This window comes from Protopterus annectens, chromosome 3.part1 (assembly GCF_019279795.1).
Source record: "Protopterus annectens isolate FY-2018-M chromosome 3.part1, PAN1.0, whole genome shotgun sequence".
NCBI lineage: Eukaryota > Metazoa > Chordata > Ceratodontiformes > Protopteridae > Protopterus > Protopterus annectens.
This window is the reverse complement of record NC_056732.1, coordinates 213,654,133-213,681,228: the sequence shown is the minus strand read 5'-3', so window position 1 is coordinate 213,681,228 and position 27,096 is coordinate 213,654,133. Positions and strand designations below refer to the sequence as shown.

Sequence of the window (27,096 nt, the reverse complement as noted above, 5' to 3'; positions counted from 1 at the left end):
CTTGAATTATTCATTTTCTTGGATCTAATAGCTAGTCTGCATACATATTTAGGATTTAAAGAGTACTATTGTAGTTTTGACATTTCTAAGTTTATTGGAGTCTTATGATTTAGAATGTTGGCATATTTTTGATTTAATGCTTTCAACTCTGAGTTTACAGACTTGATATTTGATTTTTTATTTAAATTTAATGTATTAATTTTGGATTGTAATCCATTTGATTCTCTATCCCGTTATCTTATTTTGCCTATATACCAATTTTTACTTTTACCATTCAAATAAGCTTTCAAAGTATCCCACAAAATGAACTCAGTAACTTCACCATTATAATTAAACTCTAAAAAAACTTTTTTATCTCATTTATAAACCATTCTTTAAAACCATTAATTTTAATTATATACGCAGGTAGTCTCTTACAAATTATTAAGTTATTAGGTTTTAATATAATATTATAAGTAATTGTGTTGTGATTAGTTAAAGGGCAAGAAACTAATAATACATATTCAGTTCTAAAATTCAAACTACTAGAAGTAAACACCTTATCAGTAATAGTTTGAGTACCAAATCTAAAAGATTGAGTATAATTATGAGAATTAGATAATCTTAAATTGTATCTGTCTCTCATATTCATATAATTAGTATAGTTTCAATTACTTTTGACATAGTCAAATAATTTTTCCATAAGATAAGATGGCCTCTTTGTTTTGATCCAAAATGAGAATCTACTGAAATAGTATAATCTTTTAAAAGCATTCTATTTACAGCATTAGATAACAGGTGTGTTTCTTGGAAAAAAAATCAATATCAGCTTTTTGAAGTTTTAGATATTTAAATAAACTGACCCTCTTTAAAGGATTATCTAGGCCATTGATATTCAATGAAATACATTTATATTGAGACATCTATCAAATACAAACATTAAACATTAATATGAAATGATTTCATAATGCAAAGAAGAATTAATTTTTAATGCTACTTGATATGGACAAAAATGTAAGCATTAAAATTAAATAATTTACTATCTCCTAACATTGAATAATATATTTCTAGTTTGATGATATACTCATACAAAATATTCACTAACGACTTTATAAAACTACCTAAACTCAATATATTGTTACTACTTCTAGCTAATAAATGAATACACATCTTAAAATATAATGACTGAGCATACTCATACTATAAAATTCTTACAATAATAATCTTATATATAATCTATGTATTCAATATCTCAGGAAGCTACTACTAAATTTACTTAAGTTGGCAAGACTTTTCTTTTTATATCATAGTAAGTACAGCTATAACAGTATTATGTCTTGCATTAAATTAGATTCATAATGTAGGTTAGATCACAATAAATCAACATATAATATATATTTAAGGTATAACTAATCCTTCAGCACTCTTGTTTCATTCATAAATAAAAAACAAAAGCAAAATACCTAAAAATAAAATTCCTTTTAATAAAACAGCTCTAAGAAATAACCACATCTAGGAATGAAATAAATGCATTGTTTAAAGCATAAAGCAGAACAGCAATCTACTAATAACATACTGCAACATGTATTTCAACAAACAGATGCTAAATCATATCACAAATTTAATAGCTCCAGTAACTAGTATAGAATATGGACATAAAGTGAGATGTTTAAGAAGAAATTATATAAAAAGCATAATTCCTACAAGGAATGTAAACATTTAACAATGAATTTATATCTTTTTTAATAAATTAAGAAGTGTTTGCTTATATGATTGCTTTACATGACAGAGTCATGTTACAGTCCTTGAAGAGTTTTTATTTTGTTACCAGTGTTTGGAGGTAAAACACAATGCACATGTGATTCTCTTATTTACATGGAAGGTATTACATAAATCTAAATAATTATCACAGTAAAGATAGAAAAAGCCCAACAAGTTCTATACAGAAGCTTAGAAAACAATTGTAGTAATCATATTTTTTTCAGATTAGATGCTAACATAATAAAATAAAAAGTCCACTATTCTATAATTAACAGAGCACTTCAGACTTGTAGTGCATGACTTATCAATTACTTTTTACTGTTTTGTTTAGTTTAGTCTAAAAAAAAACACTTTAATTGCAACATATAAACATGTTCATTTGTTCGCACATTGTTAAACATAACCTTGACAATTAAACACTTGCTTAAATTATAGCTGTTTAAGACAGCTTTGTACATTTGTCATGAAACATGCATCTAAATGCACTATAAATATTAAATTATTCTGCAATGCAAAGCTGAAAATTTGATTAGCAGCAGTAACAAGAATATATGTCATCAGATTTTTAACTCTACACCCTTGAACATTTTTACCCAGGAATTAATAGGGTAGTAAATTAATTGTTTTATATTACAAAATAATGTAAGAAATTGAAATTCAATAAATCAACACCACAGCAATAAATCCAAACAAAATCTCCAAAGAGCAGTTTTAATAAACCAGAGTAACACAAACTCATTCAGTGAGCGTGTTTGTCTTGCAAAAGACTTCTTCAGACTGAATAAGAGAAAAACTTAAGTGCTTTTATACACATTATCATACCACTAATTGGTTAATTATTCAATTACAAAAACATCATCCATTTTGTGCAATTAAATAACTTTCAAAAAAGATTCCACATTAAAATAATTCTTTAAAATGCATATATAATAACAACAAATAAGACTTCATGGAAAAAAACAGTATGTTTTATATATTAATACCATGTTCAGTGTTTTAACCTTTTTCTTTTCAAATATATTTAAAATTTTTCTTTGGCATTAAGTCCTGGAGGGTGACATGCATTTAACTTTAAAATCCAACAATACTCTTTCCAGTCTAATTCATCTTTTGCCCCAAGCTTATTTTCAAAATTTGAAATGTCTATTACCATAAATTTTGGTCTCCCTATACACCCAGTATTGTTATAATGCTTTACCCATGCATTTGACACATCTTTATTCTGGACTGTCTACATATGTTCTCTCATTCTTTTATAAAATTCTCTGCCTGTCCTACCCACATAGTAAGAGGCACATTGTGAGCAAACAGATAAATGAACTGCAAATTTGACCTTATAAATATTCTCATTATGTATTTGTATTTTAACATTATTAACATATATTTCAGTTGAACCTTTATAGATAAGCTTGCAAAATTCACAATTTAAGCATTTCCATATATTTTCTTTCCCTTCATTAATATATTTTACCTTGTCTTGGAATATGCTTTTAAGATTTTTACCTTTTTTGTTTACAAATATAGGCTCATCTCCCACTATTTTCTTTATCTCAGAAAAACCACTCATAATTTTCCAATTGTGCCTAAACAAACTTTTTATATGCCCTCCATCTACTGAGTATGGAACAACCATTCCTAGCTCATATTCATTGGGCTTTTGATTACAATGGAGTGCATCTGCATTCTCTGATGAATTGTAAACATTGCAAGCTTCCCTAACATCTTTTGCTTCATTTAATTTTTTCCTTACTATTCCTACTGGATAGCTCCTGGCTCTATACTTATTACACAGTACCTTACTTTCTTCAAAAAATATTTTGTCACAATATATAAAATACTTTTACTTAATGTGTTTTAATATAGTACATTAATGCTATGAGTAATGCATCTAAAAATGTAGATAAACCAGTGTTGCAGTACATTTAGACGAAGATACAAATTGTTTGTTGTTCAGCAACTATATTACTTTTTATATATTTTTGCTATAAAACATCAATTAAATAATTTTAAACCCTACTCATTATTTCTTCTTGTAAACATAATGACACTTCTATGAAGCATTTTGTTAGTCCAATTTCTTCACTTGTCTTAACATTCCAGTTGATACGCTTCCTGTTTCATTGAGGTCATAGGTCAAAAAGTCCTTCCTGTATCTTTAGCAATTGTTGAGATGCATCTGTAAGTAAAACTATCTTGTGACTAATTTTAAAAGCAAAAAATATTAACTGAGTGTTTTGAGTGGGAAATATAATTTAAGTGAAGGAAGCTCACCACTGCTTTGGGCTATCAGAGCCATTCAAAATAAATGCTTAACACAGATATTCATTAATAGATCCTATATAATGCCTCAAACACTGTAACCATACAATAACGTACATCAAACATTCAAACCTGGGAAAAACCCCAACTACCAGCCCAATGAAACACCAAATTTAGATAAATAAGATAATTATTATCGTAAATCCTGCAACACAGTAACTATTATAATACAAATAAAATTTTCTTTTAAGTATGAAGACTATTTAGTAATGAATACTTCTGTAATCAAATTTGATATACTAAATAAAAACCTTACCCTTATTATAGATGATACTCACATGGGGATGCTAAGCTAAACATGAGTATATTAGAAAATTATAACTTTTTGTCTCTCAGGAAGAAAAATTCTACATTTTGCTGGGAAAACAAGTTGAGATTTAATGTTCAGTTTCTTAATTTTTTAGTCATAATAGATGAACAGTAGTTATTATCAAATCTAACGATGCTTTCTTTTATTTTACAGGAGGGTTTGCCCATGCTAACTTCAAAACCAAATTTTTATCCTGATTGGACATAAATCTAACAATTACAGACCGTGGAAATGGTTTGTTTTTTAACGAATTGCTTGAAAGGGATTTTACCAAAAGAGAGAGCTTCTGGTAAGTTCAAAGATTTTGGCAACCAGTTATTTAAAACTATATCATATTGCCTCTATCTTCTTTCTCTGGAATTCCATATATTCTAATGTTATTTCTTCTAGACCTACTCTCTAAATCTTCTATTTTTTTTGAGGAGTAAAGTATTTTACTTTAGTATAAATTGAATATGATGCTCATTTTCTGCCACTCTACCATTAATGTAACTTACTGATTCTTCAGTTGTTTAAATCTGCAGTGACTGTTGTTCAATAACTTCATTCAATAAGAACATTTGTTTCTTACATTCTTCGTTATATTATCCATTTTATTTCCAGTTTGTCCATTTTCAATGAAAGATTCTGGATGCAGGTTAATATGGACTGCAATTCTTTCATTGTAGTTTCTTGGGAACTACCTTTAGAGTGGCTCATTTTAACAAAGAAACTTGATGTTATTCTGACAGGAAAAAAAGCAAAAGAAAAAACACAAACTTGATATTTCTTGAAATATACTTTTGTATAAATATTTAATAAATTTATTAGTCAGAAAAGACTTTTAACTAAATTTTTGTAATAAAATTTTGTCAAAAAGCTTCAAAAGAAGCAGCGCAAAAGATTATTGCTGTTAACTGCTCATCATCTTGGTCATGTCCTTGGTGATATAATTTCTTGAAAGATATATCTATATATTCCCAGTAATATATAACTTACTTCAAACCCATAAAATTGCTGATTTTTTAATATTTCATTTTTACTTTGTTACTCTTTGAATGATAGGGCTGATACTAGCATAATGGAAAATATACCGATCATTTTTGTCATTCTAATAATTATTTTAGTTTTAGAAAAATATCCCACTCCTCAACTTTATATTTTCCCTTAGAATATCCTATGAAAAATCCATTGTGCCTTTCTGTTCTGCATTTTATTTTTAACAGTAAATTATTCTCAGCAACAAGCCAAAACTGCTTGAAACCTTTTCTCACACACTTCATGCCTTGTTTTTGTGTATGATACCACCTGATACACCTATTCTGCACAAAAGTAGAAACATTTAGGCTGACTTGAATAGAATGTAGCACATTTATTGTTCATCAAAAATATCTGACGAATTTGTCTGCTTTTCTAGTTTAATATTTTATTCAAGAAAACATTCCTGTCTCCCAGTCCAAAAGTCAGTTGTATCAAATATTTTTTATCCCAAATATTTAAGAATGCATGTGTAAATTAGATTTAGTCTCATCATGCATGACCTGATCAGTTTCTAACTGACAAAAAATCTTCCAGTGTAATAATAAGATCTTCACACCCAAATCACTCCAGATTTCAAAACTAATTTTACTTCAAAGAAACCAATGTTTTATTTGAAGCAGGCAGCATTTCCAAAGATACCCTAAAATATTTTTCTCAAAATGTATAAGGCTCTTCCATTCAGCATTTGAACACCTGACTGAAGGCTGCAATAGCAAAATCCCCAAAACATATCAATTAGGTACTTTTGTCTCTGGCCCTGTAAAAAAAAAAAAAAAACATTTATGGTAGATTCCTCACCACTCGGATGTCAACTTTGCATATCTTGAAAACCCATCAAACTGGACATTACTATTACTATGGGAAGCTGATTCAGTCTCTGAGTCGCTCTTCTTCCTCTTATTTTGCTCTGCATCATCGCCTTTGCCTTACGGTATCATCAGACTTTCCTCCTAAAGTAACAGTACAATAATGTATATGTCAAGCAGGCATATACTTCTTAAAAACTACAGTGCCTTACATAAAGTCAGTACATTGCATCTGACAATTGTAATGATACTTTTGTCAGTAATCCTGCCCTGGATAAATTCACTAGACAGTTTCCCAGCATTCCAATTGCAAGAATAGTGGATTTCTCCATTTTCCTGACAACACTAGCACTAGTCAGCATGAATACCACCCGAATTTTCCACTGACAGTCGGTCATGCCTAGTAGGAGCAACCCACTCAGGAAAAATGAATTAACCACAAATGATGTGAAGGGAGGCAAGTAAGAGTTTAGGAATGAGATTTTTTTTTTTTTGCATTATGTAGGTATAACAATGTTTTGAACATGAAGCAAGTGATAAAATACAGGGATAATATCAGTGGCTTCGGTTCATAGGTTCATAGGCTGGTACTAGGCTATCAGCCCTAGGGCCTATACAAGCCTAGCCATAACAATTCCCTGGTTATTTCTCCCCACACTATTTACTTCCCTAGACCCCTGTCTAGCAGGGCGACTGACATGATCCCCGGGGTGAATTTCCTTTCTCCCATCCAATCATCAAGGTTCATTTTGAAGAGGGCTAAAGAGGTGCTCTGCTTGACATGTATGGGCAGTCTATTCCAGAGTCTGGGGAGTCTCTAGGTCAGGAACCTATCCCTCCAGCATGTTTTGTTTATTGTGATGACAAGGTTTAGATCCCTGGAGCGTGTGGCTCTGAGGGATTGGGATTTCTTTAAGTGTAACATGTCCAACAGCTCTGGGTTTGACATGACCTTGTATATTAAGCAGAGATCGCCTCAGAGTAGACAATATGCGACAGAGTATAGCTGGAGTTTTTTAAGGCGGTCAGCATAGGGCATCAGCTTTAGGCCTGTGATTCTTTTAGTGAGGTATTTCTGCGGCCTTTCCAGTTGTTGCAGATGTCTTGAGATGTACATACCAAATGGGGCATTGTATTCTATAATGGGTCTAATGAGGAAAGAGTACAGTGGGACAATTACCTCCTTTTTTTCTGGATGAAAAGCCCTTAGTGATGAGGTGTGCCACATAGAAGGATTTCCTGACTGTTGTGGCAATGTGGTTATTAAAGGTAAGACCACTGTCCACCTGTGTCCCTAAGTCTCTTAACACTTTCTGTGTTTAGTGTACTGCGACCTATGTGGTAATTCACAGGTACATGTCTTTTCCCAAAGGGGATGAATGTACATTTCTTACCAAGCATCTGTTTCTGTAAGGCCCTTTTCTAGAGTATCCACATCATTTGGGGATTCAGTAATGGCTCCCAGTTTGCAGTCATCTGTGAACATTGTTAGCCAGAGTCCCTTAGTGTTGGCGTATTCTTCAGAGAAGTAGATGCCAAACAAGAGCGGCCCCAGGACTGAACCCTGAGGTACTCCACTTGTCACTTGTCTGGAGCTGGATTTGGAGTCAACTACTTTTACAGTGTGGGTTCTGTCATTAAGCCAGTTGGCAACCCATCAAGTGACGTAGGGATTGATGTCCAGCTTAGTAAGTTTATCTATGAGTCCAGAGTGGGGGATGGTGTCAAAGGCCATGGCAAAGTCCAGATAGGCTGTGTGAACTGCCTTACCCTCGTCCACGGCTCTGCAGACTGATTCGAAGAAGTCAGTCAGGTTGAGGAGACAAGATCGGCCCTTCACGAACCCAAACTGGGTGGGATCTAGTGTTTTAAGGTTGTCAATGTCTTTGTTTATAAGTTCCATGATAATACGTTGTATGGCCTTGCAGATCAGGCTTGTCAGACTGATGGGGCAGTAGTTCCTGAGATCCAAGGTGGATTCCCCCTTGTGGAGTGGGATAACTGTAGCTGTGCACCACTCAGTGGGCACGAAGGCTGAGGTGAGGGTATGCTTACACATGACACTTAGGTGAGGTGCCAGTTCACTTTGTAGTTCATGTAGTACACAGCCTGGAATGTCATCTGGTCCCATGGATGCTGTATTCTTAGCTTTGGAGAGTGCGTTTTTTACCTGTGTGGCCATTATTACTGGAATTTGGCAATCTTCCAGTACTGAGATGAGCCATTTAGGGGGTGAGAGGGGGGTGAAGTTGCCACTGAATCGATCTGCCAGGATATTGGCAGTATCCTTGGGATCAATATATTTAATGCCATTCTGTTGTAGCTCAGAGCAGATCTCAGCATTGCCATTTAGATACTTGACATCGTTGTAGAATAACTTGTGGTTGTCTTTGGAATCTTTGGCAATTCTATTTAGTAGATTTAAAGCAACATTTGAAGTAAGAAGGATCAGCATATTATGAATCTTAATACCAAGTACTTAAATTAATACTGTAGCACTGGCATTGCAGTTTAGCATTAGAGGGGAGCAGCACTCATTAGATGCTATCCTTTGGCTAATGCATTAATGTCAGGTTTCATCTATCTGAGTTGGTGGTAGCACATGTGACTGTTAAAGTCCCATAGCACATACTGTAAAAGGAGGAGGGGTTATTTAACAAAACCTACTTCCATCATAAGCAGAAAAACATAAATTCTGTATTTCAAGCATACATCAAAAAAAGAGAAATAATGAATATAATTCAACATTAATACACATTACATAGAAATAAAAAAAACAGTATTTTTATTATAGCTTAGATACTTCAGCATCCATTATTTCTCTTTTGTTTACTTATACATATGTTAAATGCCCTATTGCTTATATATTTGAAGCCCTATATACTAAATACAAACTGAAATTATACTATCATCCTTTTCTTTTATTATTCTTTTTGATGCAAATATAATGTACATTCTACTGCTTACATCATGTATTTTGAAACTGTCCTATTGTATGTGTCATTCAATTTATCTTTATTGTGCTGTAACTGAACTGTTAGTATGATTGTATTAAATGTAACATTTATTGTTTTGAATGTCCTGGGCTGAGACTGAAACTAATCAGTTTTTATCAGTGCTCTGCCCTGGTTAACAGATTCAAACAAATAAATAATTCAGTTCTTTTAACTATTGTCATTTAAAATACTCCCATTATGTGAATTTCTAAGTCCACAGATATTCCATCGATACTTTCTGTATAACTCTGAAGTCCCGCACATACAATTTTATTCATATAATGTTTTCAGCAGTTTCTGTCATAACTCGTATGCAGCCCTGCATACTCCCCCATTTTTAGTTACAGTCACTTTTTCTCTTGGATGATACTTTTCAAAAAACAAACCTCCAGTATTTGTAATCCTTCTGTGTGAAACTGAATATTTTATATTCTACCTTCCATACCATATCCTATGCAATTTTCCTTATTAATTTCTAAAAATGTTTGGTCTAAAGTGATTGAATGAAGCATTTATCATAATTTGTTTCTTTTCATTCTGTACAAGTTAATTGGGAACTCCACACCAATACCTAGTCTTGCAGTTATCTCCATTAGGTTTTTTATGTCTTTTACAATTTTGATTGTGCTTACTCCAAAAACTATAGACCTTAGTGTGCACTCTTGCTCAATACCTTTCTTTTGCTGTACTTCTCCTTCTGGTAACCCATTCACTATGTAATCATTTCCCCCTCCTTGCAATTGCCATCAGTTACTGTCCCTGTTCTTGTAGTCTATAGGACCTGCCTTACTCTCACTTAGACAGCCTGGTCCACATCCTGGGACTGTGAGGAGATATAGGATGCTGGAGCAGCATCAAACTGATGCCAGGGAATATGTCATAACCCCCTCCCCCACCCCATGGCAGCCTTGTTAGATCTGCAATTGCTGCTTACACGAACTGAATGCAAGATTCAGTGCATTTGCAATCTCATGACAAAGCGGCATACAACTTGCAGTGTGGAGCTGATCAGGCTCTTAATGCTGTTTTTGCAGTGAGCGTAGGCAGTTTCTCTCACCCAGGATGGACGAGCTGTATCTGCCACTTATTCTCACCCCCCACCTGACCCCCTAGTACTAATGACACTAGTTGAACACAAGTCATTCAGGTGCAGTTAGAGATTTGTCTCCCTGCACAATGGAGCTGGATTAATGCTATGTAATCATTTTGTTTTTCGATAACTTGCATTTAGCTAGTTATCAATATTTCCCCATCTATTCTTGTACTCTTGGTGTTTCCTTTATTATATGCATGTAGATTGCATGTAAACATCCTTGTTTCTTGCATTCTGACTAATTTCTTCTTCAAAAGTGGTTATAACACTTCCATTAGTTTCTTTTTTCCAAGATATTAGCTAAACATTTAGAGCCCTAGTTCATGATTTATACTGAAATAATGTGTACCTCACAAACTCTGTGGGTGTACATTAACTCAACGATAACTGAAAAGTACAAAATAAGAAAAAAAACTCATGCTTTTCAGTTACCTCAAGTCACCCATCCTCAGAAATAGTATTAAAGAACATCTTTGTGCAACAGAGCAATAGCTGATGCAGTGAAGACCCAACAGAACAAAACATTGCTTAAAACTATACACTTCAAGTAAACAAAATGTGATGTGAAAACACTCTGTTCTCCAGAGTTCATTAAGGGCCTTCACTTATCTAAATCTGCCTTATTGTAGTTTCTTCATAAAATTTCTTTGTTGCTCTATATTCATATTTCTTTTTCCTGTTAGTAGCATTAATTTAACATATAAGAAAGATCATTTAATTGCCAGTTCACAACACCATATAAAAGTCATATCCTAGTCCATCCAGTCCTGGTGATTTCATACCTCCCATTTCCTTTACTACCTTTATAATTTCTTCCACTGTTATAACTTTATTCATAATCTGTTATATATAATATCATCTTCTTCCTATTTTTACCTTTTGTTTGTCTCACTGTGCTCAGACCATCTTTCTGACTACTGTTGCATTACTAACAACTTTTCCTTCGACAGCTTTCTTTCCAATTGCATACATTAGTTTTCCCATATCTCTTTATTTCTCTCTCTCTCTCTCTTTGTGTGTGTGTGTGTATATATATATATATATATATATATATATATATATATATATATATATATATATATATATATATATATATATATATATATATATATATATATATATATATATATATATATATATATATATATATATATATATATATATATATATATATATAATAATCTATCTATACATATATATATATATATATATATATATATATATATATATATATTTATATCTAAACATATATATATTATATATATAATATATATATATATATATATATATATATATATATATATATATATATATATATGGATCTACTTTACTTCATGGAATTAACAAAACATTGAAATTTAAATAACTGAGATGAGAAGAATGAATGTTTACAACAGCAAGAGTCTACAGGATCGGAACCTAGAACTTCGAACTAGCTATATATTTTGAATGCAGATCATGGTATAGTGAGGATTGGGAAAGCTACTCTTTTCCTCATTCCTCATTGTAGTGCAATCTCAGAGTAGGTATAAATAATTTGCAAGTATGTGCAATTTGTTTTACAACTTTGCAAGGAGCAAGCCTCCCTGCATACCCCACACCCCCTGCAAATTATATATACCAACTCTGAGATCGCACTGCAGTGAGGAATACTGTGTGTGAAAACTTGCTCAGATCAACTAAAAAAAAAGTCATGGAATTAGACAGGAGGATGACATTTCCATAATGTCAGTATAGGACCACAAATTCAAGTGCCAGTTGTGTAGTAAATGTAGAGCCTACAGTCATCTAATCCTCTTGTTATCAAAATGAGATGGTTACCTGCTAAATTATTTAGTCTGCAGATTCCTTGAGGAATGTTAGAATATAATGCATTTCATTTGTAATTCTTTTAAATGCTGTTCATAAAAATGTGTTAATTAGGGAGTTCAAGCAAGTAAAAGAGACATCTTATTTTCTCTCTACTTTTTCCATACATCAGAAGAGGAAGGCACATGATAAATTTAGTAGGCTTGCACTGACCACAAACAACTTAACAACAAACAACCGTGGTTATAATGGCATACATGTGGGAACGTTAGGCACAATGCCTGTGAGACCTTGCCTGCCCAAAATGGACCAACACAAATCTGCTTTTATGTTCTACCACAACACATCAATACTGAGCCAGTATATTTATAAATCTGAGCATCAAATGCCTGTGTTAGTTTTACTGAACATAAGTGAAAGGTGAGGGAACTTAGAACTAGCAGCCAAGCTACAAATAAAACAACAAGGATACCTGTAATATGTTTAGGTGGCATACCAAGGCAGTATTTAGCAGAAATACATGCATAGCTCCTTCTCTCGCTCTCTCACTACTACACTGCTGTTTCCACAGTCTGTCCTGAATATTATCAGTTATTATTATCACTTGCTGTTTTTCACAGATATGCCAATATATTCACTAGTGGATCACACTGAAAGGGCCCCTATTATTGAGCTTCTGGCTTATTCAGTCTCAAATAAAAATGAAAGAAACCATGCTAGAATAGTTTTAAACAAGCAAATGAACTTTACAAGTGATAATTTTGAAAAGGAATGATTTACGCTTATTCTTTTACATAATTAAAATGTAGTGCGCGTTATGTTGAACATATAACTTCTGTTATTAAATGGTTTTCCCATTTTTGGAACTGCTGAATATTTTTTTAGACAATAAACATACCTTTATTACAGTAGAAGCAAAAATGCTGCACTTGTATACCAATTAGGAAAATTAATTTTTATTCCAAACACTAGACACAGAAAATGGCATTTTTTTCACCATATGTGGTTATTTTATTTTGTATTATTTTGCACACAGGCGCTACTATGTTGCTTCATTCTGGTAGTTTTCTGTTCCCACAGAGTCAGGTAGAATTGTACATAAGTCATATAAACCCAATTGCTGACAAGCTTCCTGCACAGAAGTAATTGACCAGAATAGAATGCAGGTAGTATGCTAGAAACAGGAAAATGGAAGTAAGCTGAGAAGCAAGCAACAGGCACCTTGCTAAGATACCAGATTCAATGAGCTGACTGACTTACTGTCTGCTGTAATATTCAGAAAAGATAAGTGTTTATTCTCATTTTTCATCTGCAGGTTTGATTTAATATCTCTGTAATCTGTACAACTGGTTTTCCCACCCACCTTCCCACCCTGTTCTTGTGGTGGTCTTCTGTCTTGGTAGCTTTGAGCTGCCTGCCTCTGGTATAAAGTTTATATTAGACCCCCCCCCCCCCCCCGCCACATTACATCAGCTCATTCTACTGTTAATAGTGAGAACTTAGCAAAGGCCCACCCCTTTAGCTTCTGCATATTGAATTATCTCATTATCTTCTGCCTCTTCAATTTCTACTAAAAAAAAAAACAAAACTGTTCCCTACCTTGCCTTGAACTAGTGTAGCCCAGACACAGATTTGCTGTATCCAGGATTTTTTGTAAGCTTCAGAGCAGTGCTCTTCATTTTTTCCCTTAGATCTTCTAGTTCTCTGCTCTCCTGCACTTTTATTACCTTATTAGTCTAGCACTTTAAACTATTCCCGGTGCCATAAAGTCTGCTCTTCAAACTTCCCTTTGAACTAGGTGGTTTCTCAGTAATAGCACTAAAATCTGAATCCCTGTGACTAGCACTTGCTCTAAAACCTGCTGGAAAGAACTAGGAAGCCTTAAACTGATACAAGCACTCAATTCTCCTTGTTAATAAGGAGAAATTAATTGTAGGCACTAAACAGCCTATAATTGCAATGCACCTTGCCAAGGTAAGGGAAAACAGCTGTTGTACTTACAAAAGAAACACAGAACCAGGCATGTCTAAGGGTCAGCTTCCCGTGATTTCTCCTGTCTACCTAGTGAATCTGGGCATACTGGGGCAATGCAGCAATTGCTTCATGTACACAGACAACCCTCTCCTTCTACCACCCAACACTACAACCTGTGAGAGATGCACTTACATAGCCAAACTGGAAGCAAAGCTCTCTCCAGCCAAGATTGTGCTAGACAGTCAAGAGGAGAAGGTTAACACCTGCACTACACCTCAAGCAACACATAGCCCTTCAAAACTCATGGCACCAACATCCACACATAGTAACACTAAACCACTTATGCGGAGGCCCTTAACATTAACCTGCCCAAGCAACAAGGACCTCCGAAGCTGAAATGCAAACAAACACCAGTCACAACCAAAGTGACACATAGCTCAAAACACCAGTGTGCCACCAAACAACAGCCCCTAAGGCAAGACAACATACCCAACACTTTAGTCATAGGTGACTCTGTAGTCAGGCAGAGTGACGTCTCACTCACCAGGCTGAACAAGGAGAAAATTACTGTCAGCTGCCTGGCGGGTGCCAGGATCCGCCACATTACGCATGCACTCAAGTCACTCCACAACAAGTACAAATACGACTCTGTCATTGTCCATGTTGGAGTGAATGACTTGAGAAGTACCTCCCTGGACTACATGAAAAGAGACATGGAAGAGTTCTCGGATCATGTGGCCCAGGCAGGTATGACCCTAGCCCTGAGCAGTATCCTGCCTTCGCCCAGAATGATACCACAGTATAAGGACAAAATTATTGACTTCAACAATTGGCTAAGCTTATGGCATCATTCAAAGGGGATCCAATATCTGTCTGCCTGGGATGACATGATCGACAAACCACGATGCTTTGCCAGAGATGGTCTGCACCTGTCGCCCCTGGGATTCAGGTTAATGTCTAAGGCTCTTGCCACCCCATAGTGCCTTTTTTAAACAAGGCTCAAAGGACAAAACCACCACTGTAACAGATATAAGCATGCAAAATCTGAAGGTAATGCTCAATGCTAGAAGTCTAAACCTCAAAAGGCACTGTCGCGAGGCACTCCTAAAAATGGAGAACATCGATATCGTGCAGTAACTGAGACCTGGTTCAAGGCTCCAGAGAGAACTCCTGCAATACCAGGCTACAACTCTTACCATACTTTTTGGCCACCAAACCAGGACTGAAGCACTAAAGGTGGAGGAGTGTCCATATTCACCAAGGATATTCACACCTCCAGACTAGATGCCCAACACAATGCATCTGAAATTCTACAGGTGCAACTAACACTGGGTAAGACTGCAACCCAAATTGTAGCTTGCTACAGATCCCCCACTATGCCCCAAGATTCTCACTACACCTTTCTAAACATACTAGATAATATTAAGCTACAACCAAACACCCTAATACTGTGTGATTTCAACTACCCTGCCATTAATTGGAAAAACTACTCGGGAACCAACACCTTTGCCCAATGGTTCTTGGAATTCATAAATTCCAATGCCCTGGTCCAACTAATCCATAGTCCCACCAGGGGCTCAAATATCCTAGACATGGTCATTACCAACATGGGAGATCAATGTTCCACACCAGTGGTCACCCCCTTGTTGGTCAAGTCTGACCATAAACTAATCACCCTTGACGTCCACATCCCACCCCCACCCCCCAGTAGGGAAACCTCCATAAAAAACTTCTCCAAAGCCAATTTCATGCTACTCAAGTCAGAAGTGACAAACTTCATGACACCCATGCAGATGGGAACTGGAAGTTCGACTGCTGAATCCTACACTAAGGCACTGTATGTATGAATAGCTATGGACTCATGGGAGAATGGTGTAGTGGAACATGATAACATAGCAACATTTTTATGAATACCTTCCCTGACGAGCAGTGAGGTATTCTGCAGGATTCATTCTAACTTGTTTTTTCATGTAGGACTAATAGGCCATCTTTTATGCAATGTCACTTATCTGCAGGGTATTTTTGCTACTGATACACATTTAACAAGAAGCAGTGGCAATTATACGCAATAAACATACTAAGATATTTTATGTTATGCAATGCATATGTGTGACAGCCGATGACATGGTAAGTTATGCAGGATTGTGAAAGCCTAGTTTTGCCTCTGTACATTTCAGAGCTGTGGGCACGTAGAATGGAACATAGTTTAGTGTTTTCCTTCATTAGGTCAAGGAGATTCATGCTTATCAATCAAAAGATTATTCTGTGATGGACAAATGCATGAACGTGATTCACTGAAAACTACTTTTGGCTAACATAATTTCAAGCTTTTTTATTTTTTTTTGCATGGCGGCAAGTCCCCCTGCATCCCCATGTGGGGAGGGATCTTCATATATATAGATGGGTCTACCTGATAATATCGAAAGCCGACATCATCAAAGAAATTCTTCCCAGGGTAAATAACCTTTTCGCCGTGAAGGTGAATTTAGCCCTTTCCCAAACTGTAGTAAGATCTTGGAGTTGATATATTTAATTGGGGGTGGGGTGGATTTTGAACGTTCCGGTGTTGGTTATGTCTGTTTTGGTGACTTAGTACTTACCCATGGAAGGATTTTGTTCAACCAGTCTGTTGATGAAGTAGGTTTTTGTGGATGTCGTCTCGATGAAGCCGTCTTCAACAATGTCGGCTTTCGAAATTTTCAGGTAGACCCATATATATATATATATATATATATATATATATATATATATATATATATATACTAGGATGGTGTGGTGGGGGGCACCGTGGAGCCCTTTTGCCTAGGGCACCAGTTGACCTAAGGCCACTCCTGCACTAATGTGTGCTGCCTTTGAAATTTCAAACTTAGCTGTAGAAGGCCATGTGGTTGTCTTTAGCCTGTGAAGCCATCTTGACCTCATAATTGGCCTCCTCTTGATTCCTGTTTAGTTTAATTAAAGAGCTCCAATCACACTCTCCCATATTGGGGTGAACCAGATACAGTATGTTTGAACCTTAGTGGGTGTGATCACTATCTGGTCAGGGGTATTTATGTTAATATAGTTCAGGAATCATGGTGCTTCCATGTATGAGGCAGTGCATGCTTCCCATTCTACAGAGGTAGCTAAAGTTTCCCATGAATAGGGTAGTTAGTTTAAAGGTGAATGTCTTCAGTAGGTCTAGGTACAAACTATGGGATTCTAGGGACATAGTGTGTGACCTACAGCTTGTAAGGATATGGTATAGGACTTTGTCCATGGTGACTGGCTTGCAGATACATTCCAGGACATCATCCTCTTTAACCAACATAGAGTTATGCTTGTTGCTAAAACAGACGGAGACTCCTCCACTTTTTGTTCCTGTTTGCGCAGCTGATGGTCTAAATGTGTAGAAGGCACTGAAGCCTTGCACTGCTGGAGTACCTTCTGAATGTCCCCCTCTTACTGGTCATTTTCATAGACATGATTTAAAAGGATAGTCAAGGTTTGGTGAATATCCAGTCTAAAGGCATAAGGGTTGCATTTTTATTATTTACAGATAGTGTCAAACTCTTGGTTATGAGTAACAGTAATCCCAATAGGTATCGCAGTGTTCACTGCTGAGTGTGCTATGGCAGATAGAATGCCAAGTACCTCCAAATCAGATGTTATTGTTCATTCCCAAAAAAGAATGAATTGCTTTCTATAGGTAAGAGGGGAACTAGCTGCACAAACTGAAGGAGTTAAATATTTTGGCATTTTGATAACAAGACAGAGTGGAGAGAATCACAAGGCTAGTGACAAGGTAGGTTCAATAACAGCAGGACTGGAATTATTGTACCAGATTGTGGTGATAAAATAATCACAAAGGAATAGTGTGAAATTCTCAATTTATAGGGCAACCTATGCCTCCAACACCCTCACTTATAGTTAAATGTTATCAATAGTGAGAAAAGAGATAAAACATTGTGAAAGGCAGTGAAAATAAGTTTCTGTCACAAAGTGGTTGGTTTCTAGTCTTCATGATAGACACAGAAGCTTAGCCATATAGGATATTCTTGGAGTATAGACACTGTACAGTTTGGAAGAAGACAAGTAAGGTTGAGAACCTAGTGAAGATTCTCCCTAGGCATTTCTGCATGGCCCACTAAGAGGAGACACTGCAACTCAGACACAGAACAAGATGGACAGATTATGTTGGTCAGAGTGTCAAAGAATACCTGAAAGTGATACAGGATTAGCTAAGGATTGTTGACTGGGATATGGAACTCATGTCTGAACCAATCAGCTTGCTGCCACCATGACTTTCAGAGGTACACAAAGTTTAAAAAATGGATGGATGGATGGCTGGATGGATGGATGGATGAATGGATGGACAGATGGATGGATGGATATCTGGAAATTCATGTCTGTAGATACTGTTAGCTCTCATATTTCACATTAGTGTGCAATATCTGCAAAATGTACAGAAACAATGCAATCATTTAATGTAGAGACACACTTCAGATCAGTCATTCTGCTTTTAAATGTTAAGAATATTATAGTGAAAAGAAAAATAAGTTAATGAAAAACAAATTAGATATGACAGCCGAAAACAGAACATGCTGCAGAAAAGTATAATTTGTAACAACCACCAACTGATTCATAGTGTAAAAAGCAATAAGCTGAAACCACCGAGGCAATAAGAACTAAAGTATACAAGGAGTAGAGCCAAGCAAAGAATGCCAACATATCTACAAGTGCCATTATTATCTCAAACAACTATTAGCGTAATTTTCTTGCGATGGTCAGGTCTTTTGTTGGAGATATTATTCCATGAACAAATTTCTCATATTGGAAGCATCAGACGGCAAAGATCTTACAAGTGTGTTGATTAAAATTGTCTCTTATGGACTAAAACTTGGGCCAAGACTGATTATTATCCAATCATAGTATACACAGAAATGAATTTATTTATTTATTGGCATTTGTTTACGAGGATATTTTGACTGGGCCTAAAAAGACACCATTTCACCAGACACCCAAGGAGAAAACTTCCAGTAATAAATACAGTTACAGTGCTGATAGTCACCATGCAATATACAATTACAGTACAGGGAGAACAACACATGACACAAAACATGATGGATAGGTATACAACATGCAAGAAGACATTTTAACAAAACATTAAACATTGTAAGAACATATTGTTATACAGTACTACACAATGCACTATAGAGTTCAAGAAACAACATACACACAGAGTATTAAAGGAGAATTTGCATACAGCTGATTAGAAATATGATGGTTACAATTATATGGACTGGTTGTGATCACTGTAGTGTATTCATACAGAGTAAGAAAAGCGGGAAAACAGAGATATAAAAATAGTGCCCTTTGAAGGCTGTACAAAAAGGCAGAAAAACAGAGATGTAAAAAGTAGTTTTAGTGGCTTTCATAGTTAAATCTGTCACCAGTAGGTAGAACAGATAAACATAGTTGGGAGCGTGATGCAACAGCCTAAGTACGAGATGGAAAGAAATAAGGTTGAAGACAACAAATGTGGATGGAGTAGGAGTGCTAGTTTGGCCTGGGTTTATAGTTTTTGTTGATGTCCAGAACTATTTGGGTTATAATTTTATGTCTTCTGAAACGGGTATAGAAGGACATTTTATCTTCTCTGGTTCAGTATTTGATTTGATTTATAAGGCATCTATAATGCTGCAGGTTTTTCTCAGTTTTAGTTTAAGACAAGGCCTCTCAAGCCATGACCCGGTCATTCATGAGTTGTTTTGTTTTTATAGACAACCAAGGAGCAGGGTTTGCTTTAACTTTTTTGGTTCTAAATGGAGCATGGGTTGTTTAGGATATTAAGACAGAGTTTATTAAATTCAGAGACTGCATCACCTAATGATAGGCTTTCAGTGCATCCCAATGAATGAGCTTTACAACACTGTTAAATTTCTCCAGCTGGAACTTTGTGACATTTCTTATTTGTTTAAAATGGGGAGATTAGGGGCCTGGTTTCGCTGTGTGACTACAGAAACAGGCAGTTGATTATGTACGACATGTGTTCGGATACCAAAGGAGGTAATGTTGTTACATGAGAAGGTAATAATCCAGTAAGGGGCTGATTCTCTCATAGAGTTTTTATTATATCTGGTTGGAGTGGCAATCATCTGGGTGAAACCATATAGATCTATGTATGGACTTTGTAGGATTTGCAGATCAGATTGTCATCCAGTCTCTGTTTAGGTCTCCTAATACAATTGTTTCCTGCAGATTTTGCTTGAGACCCAGCATAGAAATTATTCACTTATGGGAATATTATTACCTGGGGGGGTATGTATATGCCAGTAATAGCTACTGAATTGTGGTTATTAAGTTTCAATAAGATGATAATTTCTGCATTACTGACTTGTGGAATGGTGTGACATAAAGCTGACAGGTCAAAATTATGTTTTTATACTATAGCAATTCAGCCAGCATTTTTGTTTGGTCTATTTAATTTATGGCTATTGTAGCCAGGGGGTAGAAACTGTGCATCTTTTACACTTTCAAGCTAAGACTCAGTGATTAACAGAATATTAGGGGTGTGTGTGGCTGCCTAAACATGAAATTCTAGCAGTTTGTTCCTAATGCTTCTAAGGTTAATATGAAACAACTGTAGGCCTCTGAGGTTTTTAATGCAAGGTCTGAGGTGGTATAGTTAGGGTACAAGATATAGAGGGTGAGGGTGCAAGGTCTGGACCCAAGTTCATATGTATATCTCCATTTACGTTTAGCGACTGGTAAACGTAGTTTAGTGAAAACAGCCATTTGTATTTAAGCTTTTATCTTAAATTTAACTTTTGTTATATGGAATTAGGATGTACATATGATCCTTTGCAGAGATGGATGTGGAACATGTACAGAGCTACTGTACAGAGCTATTGAAAAACAATGATGTAGAGCATTATGGCTGAGTAGATGGTGATAGGAAGTTAAATGTGCAGATAAGAAAAAGAATAGGGCTCCAGTGATTTGTAGAGCAATGCTTGTATATTATTCCGTCAGGCAGCTTACAAGGATGTGGACTGGAAGTTAATATTGGTTGATATATACTGGGATTTAATGGGTAAAATGTCAGACTGTGAAGAAATAGGTATTCTGTGGTTTATTTAGAGAGTTAGTAGTTCAGATGGCTCTTGTCATTGGGGCAGTAAAGTGATAACTACTATGAGACAGCATGATAACAGTGGTTAAGTTCTTATTTATAAGGGGTAACAGAGTGATTGGTGGGTGTTTATTAAGAGTGGCACGAGTTTAGAGGAGAATGACTGGTTGACATGTGAGTGGAGGAGGGTTGCTAGACAGTACAACTGTAGAGTACAAGGTGATAGATGAGAAATGGGATTAGGGTAGGAGGTAAAGTGAGCCTGAGTATAGCGAAGGTGAACAGAGCAGGTCCACAATCCTTACAGGACAATCTATTGCAAATAGAGGATGACTGGTAAGAACACTTAGGGTCTGAAATTACAAATACTAAAAATACTGTCCACCAAAGCAGAGAACAAAGAAAAGGTAATATTTGCAGAATATGCCTCCCACTATTCTAGGCTAGGTGAATGCTAGAAGTATATCCGCGCTGGGCAAATGTTTGCTACTTTATCATGTAGGTTTACAGTTATCTAGCAACAGTTTAACCAGTGTATTGCAGACAAAAGTGAAAATACTTGACAGGTGTTAACTTATACAAAACAAGTTCCATTTTGTCTTTGTTTGTTTTTGTTATTCCAGCCATAAATTCCTCCCTGGCAAGTAATTGTGGTCCAGTAAAAACAGAAACATATAGTAACGCAAAAAGGAGAGATGCTGCTCCTATCTTTTGGTTTCACAGTGTAATTTTTCTAAATGGGGTTTGCCTATAGTAAACAATCTCTGACCTCTTGCTTTCTGTCAGGACCATAGATGGTATATCTTTTAGGATCATGAAGAAGGATAAAGTATGTTTGTGTTTCCTAATTTTTTGAGCATTAAAAATAAAATAAAAGTACAGAAATGGCCATGAAAAGCAATTTCAACAAATGTTTAACTCACATAGAGTGAATGCTTTTATTAGTAAGTCTTAGCAGGAAGAAGAGAGACAGAGAAAGAATAAGGGAGATGGAGAGAGAATGCTCCAATTTTTCCTTTTCTTATATCAGGATATCATTGCCAGTCTACGGCTCATAAATATCTACCACCAAGAGAAAGAATGAAAATTATTCTTTCAGAAAACAATTTAAAGCTTTATATGTCTGATTGTTTTCCATACACTGATTTCACATCACTTTGACTAAAGTTACAAAAAAATAGTTTTTAGTTTGCAACGTGTATTTTGTCAAATATATGTCAAGTTGCTATTCCAGACTATGGAGTTTTGGATTCACTACAGGCACTAGACTCCCAAGCAATTGAAAACTACCATCTTGAAGCCAGGGCACATGTGCCCTATAGCTACAGCTTGCTCTTGAATTTGAATATGAGTTTAACTTTAGGGAACAATCAATAAATTCATGTTTAGGGATGGGGTTGAATTTTAACTTTAGGGAGTGATTGGAAAATTTATGATTGAGAAGTGGGGGGTTAGGGCAAAGGAGTGAGGACTCAGACTGGGAACTGGGTAGGAGTTTTAGGGTTAGAGTTTAGGTTCTGGTAGGGCTATACAGTTTTAAAGATTTAGGTACTTGGAAACTACATAGAAATGGGAGATCAGGATAGTTGAGTTCAAGCATTTGCTTTTCTGAGCAACTGACAGCAAGCAGATGTTTCGCCAGGTACTAGCAGGTAAGGATCTGTAACAGACCCAGAGTTTTGCTGATTCTCTTGCATTGAAAGGGATGAACATCTGCTGAGGATGATGCACAATTTCTGTAATCTTACTAATTTAGAAAGTTTTACTTAAATTGCAAATGTCCTTCAAAATGCTTTAAGTCCTTCACTGCATACCATTATTCAATGCACTTTTACCTGCAATGAGTTGACCACAAATTCCACTGCACATGTAAAGCTGTACATAAACTCTGCCTATTTCTTACTCCAGCATAGGCTAACTTGGTAATTACTTCTAATCAACCATGCTAGCAGCTTAGAATAATAACTGCACAGGTTAACAATCATTTTCTATTCAAAAATTCTTCTAAATCTATTACTTACTGCTCTACTTGGAGAAGATTCTGAAACAATAAATAACTACCCTAGATTAAAAATCTCAGAGAAATAGCTACTTGAAGAACATAAACAGTGTACCACTCTTTGCCTCCATAATTTTATTTCAATAACTATTTTACAGATAAAAAATGAATTGATTACTTCTACTTGTTTTTGCCCTTGACTACATGCCAGTTTTTTATCAAATTTGCTACGTCAGTTGTTACATTTTCATTTTACTGGAGTTGCCACTTGTCCATTGTGTTATGGTCATGCCTGGAAAAGGTTCAGGAGCCAGAATTTATATTTATTTTTTGTTTTTATTGACCAGTGTAGTCTGACTGGCTTGTGGTAGCCCCTCTTCAGAGGAGAACCATGGAGAAAAACGTACCAGTTACAAAATAGGCAATTTATACAGTAGAGAGAAATATAAAGCTTAAAGTTAGAATATGGACATACAATAACTGAAAAGCATACTAAGAGACAATCTGCAGTCAGTAAATATAGAGCCATTGCATATTACTACAAGACAAACGTGCATATAAAGTGAGGTTTAAAATTTCAATTTGACATTTGAGAAAACAAAAAGTTGTAGTGAAAAGGTAGATGTAGAAGTCAGTGAGTATGAGTTGGAATTCTGCTGGAGGGAAAACTTGTCAGGGGGTAGTTTCATCTATCTGGTTATCAAATTAATGAACAAAAACTAAAAAGATACGCAATATCCTGATGTATTCTCCGTAAACAAAATCTTCATGAGTGGCATTTCCTTATTACATCCAGTTATAATTCCCATACTTTCCAACTTGCCCTGTTCTATGAATGACTGTCAGGCATTATTTACTGATTTCACCTTCATTATTTATACTTCATCGAGATCCACAGTGAATACCAAGCCCATCCCCTCCACCCTCCCCCACTGACATATGCATCAGTTTCCATTTCCTTGCCTCACCTCTGTTAATTTCCTTCTTACCAAAGTTTCTTTTTTTTAAATTTAGTTAGTTATTTACTGCTACTTATCAGGTTACTCCCACTAAATTAATAGTGTATTTCCTGGAGAGACCTGAAGTAGTGGTAATACCAGTTAGAAGTAATTTACCCAGAATGCCAGGAAAATTCAATACTATGTCAGTGGGGGGCACTGGCACAGTACTGCTATAGCAGAGCAATGGGAAATGGAGTATGTACATTCATGATGCCGCTGCTGAGAAACTGATACTGAATATTACTTCACATGCTCAGGAAGAAAGACAAAAAAGGATCGATCATATATGCAATACTTAATAAAGTTAGAGATTCCTAAGTCATAAAATAATTCTGATGGTAGAATGTGGGGCAATTTGTAAAAGAAAGAAGGCCAGAAAGCAAGTGACAAGAGGAAAGGAAAAGCAAAAATCATTGCACTTGGTGAAAAGTGTGTGATAAATGCAAAAATAGAGGCAACTTGCACAATAAAAACGAAAACTGTGATTGCATAAATCTGCCTAAGCCAAAGCACTGGTAACCATTTAACATTTGAAATGTTGGGCTTGAAGTGTCAAGTCGAAAAATGAGCAAACTAACCAAAACTCTGGATTTACATCTACAAGTCACAAAAGGCAGAGATTGAATGAATGAAAATCTGGACTTATATACAATAATAAATCCGAGATTGCTATTTCTTAGAATATTCCCTTTAATCCAGGTAATGGCCATCTCAGAGTTAGTATATATATATATATATATATATATATATATATATATATATATATATATATATATATATATATATATAAGTTTGAGGGTATGGGAAGCTTCCCCCCACATCAGGGATGCAGGTTGGCTTACCCACTGCAAAAAAGGAATTCTAAAGGAGAACAGTTGTGTCCAATAGTCACGCATCTGTATTTCTATTCTTTTTTTTTTTTTTTAGTATTTTAAGAATTGGCAATCCAAGTGTTGACATTTTAATTGGAAGTTCTAAGGATCCTTAATAGATTTTATTAGATAAATAGCAGCAGTTATATACCCACAGACTTTCCAAAGAGCAATTAGTAAAAGTATAGTTGCACTTTGTTATACTGCAAGCGACAGGCTACCTCATGAAAAGGCAATGGATGAGGAACAAGATACTGAAGAAAACGAGAATTTGTACTGAAAACTTAAAAAAGTTAATTCATATTGCGTTGGAGCAGTATTAGGATATGTGCTATGGAAAGGAAAATGCTGTGGCTTTTGGGAAAATAAAACATAAATATGATATTGAACCAGAATGTTATTTTATATCCAAGAACAGACAAAGAAGAAAATAAGAAAAGGTGCCCATATTTTGTTTAAAATGACAATATAGATCCCAAACATATTTTACAGGAAATTAATAAGCATAGTGATACTGCAGCTGCACTAAAAACTAGTTATGGACACTACTAGAATATAGACTGGAAAAAAAAGCTACCTGTACTAAGCATAATCATTATTTTTAACCAAAAAAAAAAACCTCTACAATGCCTCTGCAAAATATATTATTAAAAGGTTAGTGCTTTTATCCTATTGTCGTCAGGACTTAATCAGAACAATCAAGGAAGTAAAATCCATTCATTTTATAAATGTTTTAGTATCGTGTTACTATTCCTGATTGCAAGTACTTTGTTAGAATTAATCCAAATGACAACAGGACGAAAGTGCTAAACTTTTAATAAATACAATGATTTTGGAGAAGTGATGTAACATTTTTCTGATTATTGGTTGTTTTCTGACTTCTGCAAATTTTGGCTGTTTTTATTTGGTTGTATACATTATATTTATATGGACTGGACTGACAGAGATCTGATTTTATATACTGATAGTCAAAATGCTATTACTTATGTTCATAGGTTCATAGGTAGGTACTAGGCTATCGGCCCTAGGGCCCATACAAGCCTAGCCAAAAAATGTACCCTGGCTTTCGCCACCCAAGAAAATTATTTTCCTGTGCCCCTGTCGAGCAGAGCCACAGAAGTGATCCTCGGGGTGAATTTCCCATTTCCCATCCAATCATCAAGATTTTTCTTGAAGAGTGCTAATGAGGAGCTCTGTTTGACATAGATAGGTAGTCTGTTCCAGAGTTTGGGAAGTCTCTGGGACAGGAATCTATCCCTCCAGCATGTTCTGTTTATTGTGGTGACAAGGTTTAGGTCCCTAGAACGTGTAGCTCGGAGGGATTGGGATTTCTTTAAGTGGAGCATGTCCAACAGCTCTGGGTTTGACATAGCTTTGTATGTTAGGCAGAGATCGCCCCCGAGTAGGCGATATGCGATGGAGTAAAGCTGTAGTTTTTTGAGACGGTCTGCATAGGGCATCTGTTTGAGGCCAGTAATCCTCTTTGTGAGGTATTTATGTGGTCTTTCTAGTTGTTGTAGATGTCTTGTGAGGTACATACCAAAAGGGGCATTGTACTCTATAATGGGTCTAATGAGTGATGAGTAGAGGGGAACAATGACCTCTTTTTTTCTGGATGAGAATCCTTTTGTGATGAGATGAGCCACATAGAAGGATTTCCTGACCACTGTGGCGATGTTATTATCAAAGGAGAGACTACTGTCCACCTGTGTCCCAAGGTCTCTTATCACATTTTCGGCATTAAGTAGACTGCCAGCTATGTGGTAGTTCATGGGTACAGAGGTTTTACCAAAGGGATGACGATACACTTTTTGGCATTGAGCTTCAGGCCATGACTTTGACACCAGGTATCTGTCTCAGTGAGGCCCTTTTGTAGTTTGTCCACATCATTAGAGTTTCGATTATGGCTCCTAGTTTGCAGTCATCTGCACACTTTGTTAGCCAAAGACCTTCTGCATTGGCCTGCACTTCAGAGAAGTAGAAACCAAACAGGAGAGGACCCAGGACTGAACCCTGTGGTACTCCACTTGTCACTGGTCTGAT

General features: G+C 35.7%; 1 protein-coding gene across 1 annotated transcript in view; it reads left to right on the top strand.

The window, feature by feature from the left end:
- Nucleotides 1-4,525: 4,525 nt before the first annotated feature.
- LOC122798067 (histone deacetylase 9-like) overlaps nt 4,526-27,096 on the top strand; it is a 2,531,134-nt gene continuing 2,508,563 nt past the window's right edge. The window contains exon 1 of the mRNA XM_044066719.1: nt 4,526-4,658. The gene's annotated coding sequence lies outside the window, so the exon portion shown is untranslated. The remainder of the gene's footprint in view (nt 4,659-27,096) is intronic.